We start from the raw sequence: 8,419 nt of genomic DNA, 5'->3' as shown, positions 1-8,419 counted from the left end.
CTGGCCTTGGAAATAGTGGATGCGTTGACAGTCATTTTCCAACATTCCATTGACTCTGGATCAGTTCCTATGGAGTGGAGGGCAGCCAATGTAACCCCACTTTTTAAAAAAGGAGGGAGAGAGAAAACAGGGAATTATAGACCGGTCAGCCTGACATCGGTAGTGGGTAAAATGATGGAATCAATTATTAAGGATGTCATAGCAGTGCATTTGGAAAGAGGTGACATGATAGGTCCAAGTCAGCATGGATTTGTGAAAGGGAAATCATGCTTGACAAATCTTCTGGAATTTTTTGAGGATGTTTCCAGTAGAGTGGATAAGGGAGAACCAGTTGATGTGGTATATTTGGACTTTCAGAAGGCGTTCGACAAGGTCCCACACAAGAGATTGATGTGCAAAGTTAGAGCACATGGGATTGGGGGTAGTGTACTGACATGGATTGAGAACTGGTTGTCAGACAGGAAGCAAAGAGTAGGAGTAAATGGGTACTTTTCAGAATGGCAGGCAGTGACTAGTGGGGTACCGCAAGGTTCTGTGCTGGGGCCCCAGCTGTTTACACTGTACATTAATGATTTAGATGAGGGGATTAAATGTAGTATCTCCAAATTTGCAGATGACACTAAGTTGGGTGGCAGTGTGAGCTGCGAGGAGGATGCTGTGAGGCTGCAGAGCGACTTGGATAGGTTGGGTGAGTGGGCAAATGCATGGCAGATGAAGTATAATGTGGATAAATGTGAGGTTATCCACTTTGGTGGTAAAAACAGAGAGACAGACTATTATCTGAATGGTGACAGATTAGGAAAAGGGGAGGTGCAAAGAGACCTGGGTGTCATGGTACATCAGTCATTGAAGGTTGGCATGCAGGTGCAGCAGGCGGTTAAGAAAGCAAATGGCATGTTGGCCTTCATAGCAAGGGGATTTGAGTACAGGGGCAGGGAGGTGTTGCTACAGTTGTACAGGGCATTGGTGAGGCCACACCTGGAGTATTGTGTACAGTTTTGGTCTCCTAACCTGAGGAAGGACATTCTTGCTATTGAGGGAGTGCAGCGAAGGTTCACCAGACTGATTCCCGGGATGGCGGGACTGACCTATCAAGAAAGACTGGATCAACTGGGCTTGTATTCACTGGAGTTCAGAAGAATGAGAGGGGACCTCATAGAAACATATAAAATTCTGACAGGGTTAGACAGGTTAGATGCAGGAAGAATGTTCCCAATGTTGGGGAAGTCCAGAACCAGGGGTCACAGTCTAAGGATAAGGGGTAAGCCATTTAGGACCGAGATGCGGAGGAACTTCTTCACCCAGAGAGTGGTGAACCTGTGGAATTCTCTACCACAGAAAGTTGTTGAGGCCAATTCACTAAATATATTCAAAAAGGAGTTAGATGAGGTCCTTACTGCTAGGGGGATCAAGGGGTATGGCGAGAAAGCAGGAATGGGGTACTGAAGTTGAATGTTCAGCCATGAACTCATTGAATGGCGGTGCAGGCTAGAAGGGCCGAATGGCCTACTCCTGCACCTATTTTCTATGTTTCTATGAAACAAGCACTCTACAACGAGCTACATCACAGCAGGCACCCCCCAGGAGGGCAGAGAAAATGCTTCAAGGACACCCTCAAAGCCTCCTTGAAAAAATGCAACATCCCCACTGAATCTTGGGAATCCCTGGCCCAAGACCACTCAAATTGGAGGAGGAACATCCGAGATGGCACCGAACACTTCGAGTCTCTTCGCCAGGAGCACACGGAAGCCAAGTACAAAAAGTGGAAGGAGCGTACGACAAATCAAGCACCCCACCCACCCATCCCTCCAACCACTGTCTGCCCCACCTATGACAGAGACTGTAGGTCCCACATTGGTCTCATTAGTCACCTTAGAACTCATTTTAATGTGGAAGCAAGTCATCCTTGACTCCGGGGCTGCATAAGAAGAAGAAACTTTAGATAAACCCCAAAGTCCAGTTAAAATTCAGAAGAATGTTCTCAATGTCAAGACTAGATACTGCAGTAAAACTCCGATGCAAAAGGGCACCATCATTGTTTAGGGACTTTGGGTGGAGGGTTCTGGAAAGAACAGGAATAATATGCTCTGAAAACCTAAATCCAGAACCATATTGTGATCATTCAAACTCATAGCTTCTGCGACAGCTCCACTTGTTTGAACTCAGCAGGCTTCATTGCCAAGTTAGATGGGTGGCTTCTGCCCTGGTGGGGTTTGAGTAAAAGCCAACACTGAATTAAAGCTTTTGAAAACACAGAGGGCTGCCAGTGCAGTCAGGTTTTGTTCAACAAAAAGTTGCAAATACCTTTGCTGAGACACAGAGGTTAGAAATGCTGGAGGTGACAAGAAACATCTTGCTTAAGTCAAGTAAGATGGCTCACTGATGTAGGAATGTGTGCTATATTCTTTAATTTTGTCTCATTACGCAACAATAAGTTCTAATGATTGAAATAAGTTAATCTGATCATAATTGCTGCTCTGTGTGTTCATTTGCTGCGAAATAAAGCAGCTTAACAATTCACATCTGGCCTCACCTCATCAAGTGACTGCTCAGTCCACCATCAGGGACATTGAAGAAATATACAAATATCTGGTTTAGGTCACAAAAAGGATATTGTTGCACCCCCTAGATTATGCTATCGTATAAGTAGATACAGGTCAGTGCGAGTCAACTCCCATAAAAATTTTGATTCTCAGTCACTGTTGCCCCTGAACCCGAGAATGTCTGTGACAGAACTAAAGTTGTAACAATCCTATTATACAGCAGGTTGAAAGCAGCAAAACATTACATTTGGTGGTCAATTAAAATCATAAATCACATTGTGCAGTAGAAAAGTTTTACCAATATGTAACTATATATTCCTGAATGCATATGATCGAGTGAATGCAATGTTGTCACAAGTAGTTATTCATTTAACGGGATTAGTTTTACCTCCACTATCTGCAGGACTGGGTATTTGCAATTTCATAAAAGCAGAAATCAGTGAAAGTTTAAAAGCAGTGGAAAACATTGTTATACATTTATTACAGGTTTTCCATGATTTATGTAGGATTGGCAAGTGATTTTGTAGTGATTTATGATGCTCTGAATCTCCCCAAGCTATCTACTAGGTAGTAATTATGTGGTTATTCTTGGAATAAGTGGTCTGCTTGAAAACTTAATTTCCATTGATCTAAACTGTTCATTTTCAATTCTGGTAGTTTACCAAGGCATTACAACTTGCTGCTCTCTTTGTTTTGTTAAAAGTAACTTTCTGAACAGTTAATTCTTCCATATGGATTTATTTACAGTGCTTTTAATTGCAGGTAACGAAAGAAACAGGCCCTTATTATTTGTTAATTAGAACACAGTATAAATAAAAATAAATTACAGCACTGTGGTACTTGGAAGATTGAAAGGTGTAAAACAAGAACTGGTTCTATTTATTACTTAATCTGGAATATATGTGTGCTAACCTTTAATGGATTCTTTTTGTGTCAGTCATTTTCTTTGAAAGTGAGCTGCCATTTATACGACACATACAAACATTTCCACCCCAGGGAACATATAGAAAATTTCCTCAATGTGTCTGCAAGTACGTCATTGATACTGAATCACACAGAAAAAGAAGGTCCCATATTTGATCATTAGTCTGCATTTAGTTATCTAGTTTTGCCAGAGTGGCATTTTGAGCATTGAAATTAGTCTCTGCATCCTTCAGCTTGGCAGGGGATAAAGAAAAATGAGCCACTTCTGATCAATAACTAGAGCGATAGGATAGCCAAATAACCTGCCAACACTCACTATCTTGGTTCACATGTGAAGAATTGCTAACATCCACAAAGTAAGTACCTCAGCAAGAACCAATACACTCAGGAAAAGATGGGAGAAAATTGAGGGGAGGAGAACAAAAAAGACACTGCATTTCATCATCATCATTTCCGTGAAAAATTCTTCCTGACCTCATCAAAATTGCATCAAATTTTCCCAGTTACTCTAACACGATAAATACATTTAAATGATTCCACATAACAATCAACAAAATAGCTTAATTCTTACCATTCACTGCACCGAATCAAAGACGCTTGAATTCTGAATACCAGTTTACCCTAACTGTAATTGAATATCAAAACTCAAAACAGCAGCTTTGTGAATCCCATGTCAACATATAGGCCGAAAATTTCCAGTGTGTTCATGGGCACGACCTGAGGTGGGTCGGGTGGGAAAGTTGTTATTTTTGGGAGCGGGTCAGGAACCCGCTGTCATCCCGTTCCCATGTGTCTTTCCCCCAGGCGCTTCTGTCAGCGCGAACCCGACCCAACCGGCAGAGGCGGGCAACCCAATTTTAAATATTAGTAGCTTGTTGTCAGACCCTTAAGAGTGGTTTTAACCTTAGCTTTTAAATTTAACTGGATAGCCATGGGAAAAACATTGCTCGGGAACCACATCTGTCAAGCTGAGGTGGGAGTTCAGTGGCCATTGTTTCAGCTGATTAGATGACAGCATGAAATGTATTATAACAGCTCCCACCTGACAGATGATCCCTTTACTCAGCAGAAGCTGTTTCTCACTGCACGCCCAGCAAAGATTCTGCAGGCTGCAGTCTTTCCAGCAAAGTCTCCATCCAGTGTCACCTCATTGGAAGAATCTCTCTCAGATTGCTTCTGTCATCTCTACTTTACTTGCCATCTATTCCATCAGCATGGATCCTCTTATGTATGTAAACCTGTAAATACCATGTCTAACCACCAGAGGGCTCATCCCCTGGAATCCCAAGGGATCCCACAATCCCTTGGGAGCACCTGTACATAAGGAGGCCTCAAGGGCTGGAGAGGCACTCTGAGGTCTGTAATAAAGGACTACAATCACACCTTACTTTGAGCTTGCAGTATCTAGTCTGACTCTTTATTCAAGACATAACAACTGGCGATGAGATACAGATGACGAACCCCACCGCAACAAAAACCGTGGGCATCCTGGAGAAATTTTTGGAGGGAGATGATTGGGAAACCTTCGTGGAGTGACTCGACCAATACTTTGTGGCCAATGAGCTGGAAGGAAAAGCAAACGCTGCCAAACGAAGGGCGATCCTCCTCACCGTTTGCGGGGCACCAACGTATGGCCTCATGAAAAATCTGCTCACTCCAGCAAAACCCACAGACAAGTCATACAATGAGTTGTGCACACTAGTCCAGGAGGACTTAAACCTGAAGGAAAGCATTCTGATGGCACGGTATCAGTTCTACACGTACAAGAGGTCTGAAGGCCAGGAAATGGCGAGCTACGTCGCTGAGCTAAGACGCCTTGCAGGACATTGCGAATTTGAAGGACACTTGGAGCACATGCTCAGGGACTTCTTTGTACTTGGCATTAGCCATAAAATAATACTTTGCAAACTTTTGACTGTAGAGACCCCAACCTTGAGTAAAGCCAGAGCGATAGCCCAGGCATTCATCGCCACCAGTGACAATACCAAACAAATTTCTCAGCACTCTAGTGTTGCTGCAAGTACTATGCACAAAGTAAGGTTGTTTTCAAATCGAAATGTACAGGGCAAGACTCACATGCCTGCAGCTGCATGTCCACATATGTCTCAGAGTCCACCATCAAGGGTGGTGAATACAAGGCCATTAACACCTTGTTGGCGCTGCGGGGGTGATCATTGTTTCCATTCATGCCGCTTCAAAGGATACGTTTGCAAGGGCTGTGGAACAATGGGACACCTCCAACGTATGTGCAGGTGAGCTGCAAACCTTGCTAATCCTGCAAACAATCATGTTGCAGAGGAGGACAGATCCACGGTAGATCACGACGAACCAGAGCCTCAGACTGAGGAGGCAGAGGTATATGGGGTGCACACATTTACCACAAAGTGTCCCCCGATAATGCTGAAGGTTGAAATAAATGGACTCCCCGTGTACATGGAGCTGGACACGGGTGCAAGCCAGTCCATAATGAGTAAAAAGGCTTTCGATAAATTGTGGTGCTGCAAGGCCTCAAGGCCAGTCCTGACTCCCATTCGTACTAAACTGAGAATGTACACAATGGAACTGATTCCCGTAATCAGCAGTGCTACCGTAAACGTCTTCTATGATGGAGCAGTGCATGAGTTACCACTCTGCATGGTACCAGGCGATGGCTCCACGCTGTTTGGCAGGAGCTGGCTGGGAAAGATATACTGGAACTGGGACGATGTCCGAGCGCTTTTGTCCGTCGACGACACCTCATGTGCCCAGGTCCTAAACAAGTTCCCCTCGCTGTTCGAACCAGGCATCGGGAAGTTCCAAGGAGCAAAAGTGCAGATCCATTTGATTCCGGGGGCACGATCCATCCATCACAAGGCGAGAGCGGTACCTTACATGATGAGAGAGAGGGTGGAGATCGAACTGGACTGACTGCAACGAGAGGGCATCATTTCGCCGATCGAATTCAATGAGTGGGCCAGTCCGATTGTTCCAGTCATCAAGGGAGACGGCACCGTCAGAATCTGTGGTGATTACAAAGTAACTAGCAATCGTTTCTCGCTGCAGGATCAATAACTGCTACCAAAGGCAGATGACCTATTTGCGACGCTGGCGTGAGGGAAAACATTCACGAACCTGGACTTGACCTCGGCCTACATGACGCAGGAGCTGGAGGAATCTTCAAAAGGCCTCATCTGCATCAACACGCACAAAGGTCTTTTCATTTACAACAAATGCCCATTTGGGATTCGATCGGCCACGGCAATATTCCGGAGGAACATAGAAAGCTTGCTGAAGTTGGTCTCGTGCACCTTGCTCTTCTAGGATGACGTATTGGTTACAGGTCAGTTACATGTGGGGCTCAGGCTAAAACGCTCGAAGTGCGTTTTCCTGGCACCTGAAGCGGAGTTCCTGGGGAGAAGAATCATGGCGGCCGGCATCAGGTCCACCGATTCGAAGATGGAGGCAATCAAAAACACACCAAGGCCACAGAATGTGACGGATCTGTGGTCGTTTCTAGGACTCCTGAACTATTTTGGTAACTTCTTACCGGGTCTTAGCACACTGTTAGAACCACTGCACTCTTTACTGCATAAAGGAGATGAATGGGTATGGGGTAAAAGCCAAGAAAATGTCTTTGAGAAAGCTAGGAAGCTGTTATGTTCAAACAAATTGCTTGTGTTGTACGACCCATTTAAGCGTTTGGTACTAGCATGTGATGCATCGTCGTATGGGGACGGGTGTGTATTGCAACAAGCTAATGAATTTGGGAAACTGCAACCGGTTGCTTATGCATCCAGAAGTCTGTCTAAGGCTAAGAGGGCCTTCATATGATCGAAAAAGAAGCATTAGCATGTGTTTACGGGGTAAAGAAAATGCATCAATATCTGTTCGGGCTTAAATTTGAATTGGAAACCGACCATCAGCCACTTATATCCCTCTTTTCTGAAAGCAAGGGGATAAATACGAATGCATCGGGCGGCATCAGAGATGGGCGTTCACGTTGTCTGCATACAACTATGCCATCCGCCACAGGCCAGGCACAGAAAACTGTGCCGATGCTGTCAGTAGGCTGCCATTGCTCACCACAGGGGTGGAGATGGCACAGCCCGCAGATTTAGTTATGGTAATAGAAGCATTCGAGAGTGAACAATCGCCTGTTACCGCCCGACAGATTAGAACCTGGACGAGCCAGGACCCCTTACTGTCCTTAGTAAAAAACTGTGCTCCACGAGAGATGGTCTAGTGTCCCATTAGAGATGCAGGAAGAAATAAAGCCATACCAGCGGCGCAGAGATGAAATGTCTATAAAGGCAGACTGCCTCCTATGGGGTAATCGGGTAGTGGTGCCAAAAAAGAGCAGGGACACCTTCATTAGTGATCTCCACAGCACCCATCCAGGCATCGTAATGATGAAAGCGATAGCCGATCCCACGTGTAGTGGCCCAGTATCGATGCAGACTTAGAGTCCTGCTTGCACAAATGTAATACATGTTCACAGTTAAGCAATGCACCCCGGGAGACATCACTAAGTTTATGGTCCTGGCCCTCCAAACCGTGGTCCAGGGGCCATGTCGACTATACAGGCCCACTCTTGGGAAAAATGTTCTTAGTGGTTGTAGATGCGTACTCCAAATGGATTAAATGTGTGATAATATCAGCAAGCACGTCCGCTGCCACCATTGAAAGCCTACGGGCCATGTTTGCCATGCACGGCCTGCCTTGTAAGTGACAATGGGCCGTGCTTTACCAGTGCCGAGTTCAAGGAGTTCATGACCCGCAATGGGATCAAACATGTCACATCTGCCCCGTTTAAACCAGTGTCCAACAGTCAGGCAGAACGAGCAGTTCAAACAATCAAGCAGAGCTTGAAAAGGGTAACTGACGGCTCACTGCAGACTCGCTTATCCCGAGTCCTGCTTAGTTACTGCACAAGACCCTACTCGGTCACCGGGGTCCCTCCCGCTGAACTGCTC

This window comes from Pristiophorus japonicus, chromosome 6 (genome assembly GCF_044704955.1).
Source record: "Pristiophorus japonicus isolate sPriJap1 chromosome 6, sPriJap1.hap1, whole genome shotgun sequence".
Taxonomy (NCBI): Eukaryota; Metazoa; Chordata; class Chondrichthyes; family Pristiophoridae; genus Pristiophorus; species Pristiophorus japonicus.
Note: the sequence above shows the minus strand (reverse complement) of the source record.